The 690-nt window shown below is 46.5% G+C and overlaps 1 pseudogene; it reads left to right on the forward strand.

Annotated features, from left to right (window-relative positions):
* The first annotated feature begins 351 nt into the window (after positions 1–351).
* LOC126189323 (5S ribosomal RNA) lies at positions 352–469 on the forward strand (annotated as a pseudogene).
* The last annotated feature ends 221 nt before the right edge of the window (positions 470–690 follow it).

The raw sequence follows: 690 nt of genomic DNA on the forward strand, positions 1-690 counted from the left end.
CAATAGCGGTTTCGACCTAGAAAGTCCGTCCGACAGTGTAAAACGGTGCATGATATTCCAAATCCTCAGGAGAATAGGTTAACGTCACAGAGAATGACAGTTTATGTATGAACAATATTTACAGTAACCAAGAGGGAAAAATATGTACAGGAAGCCAAAACCGAAGTGTTCGTATTAGAACGGGTGTAAGACAGGAATGTAGTCTTTCGCCCGTACCGTTCATTCTATATATCGAGGAAGCAATGGTGAAAATAAAATGCTCACGAGTGGGATTAAAAGAATATGCAGTGATAAGATTTGTTGATGACATTGTTAATATCAGTGAATTGCAGGCTCTATTGAATGCACTGGGGCAACGGCCTTTCCGCAGAGGAAACGCCGGTTCCTGTCAGACCACCGAAGTTAAGCGCTGTCGGGCTGGGCTAGCACTTGGATGGGTGACCATCAGGTCTCCCGAGCGCTGTTGGCAAACGGGGTACACTCAGCCCTTGCGAGGCAAACTGAGGAGCTACTTGACTGAGAAGTTGCGGCTCTCTTAAACTGACATATGGCCGGGAGAGCGGTGTGCTGACCACGTGCCCCTGAAAGGGTAAAGACTGAAAGGGCTGGTGAGTACGATGTTGACAAGACATTAAACTTGTAGTCCACTGTTTGCAGTCTTTTTCTTTCGTCCATCTCCGGTTTACTTCA

The sequence above is a fragment of the Schistocerca cancellata genome, chromosome 5 (genome assembly GCF_023864275.1).
Source record: "Schistocerca cancellata isolate TAMUIC-IGC-003103 chromosome 5, iqSchCanc2.1, whole genome shotgun sequence".
NCBI classification, from domain to species: domain Eukaryota; kingdom Metazoa; phylum Arthropoda; class Insecta; order Orthoptera; family Acrididae; genus Schistocerca; species Schistocerca cancellata.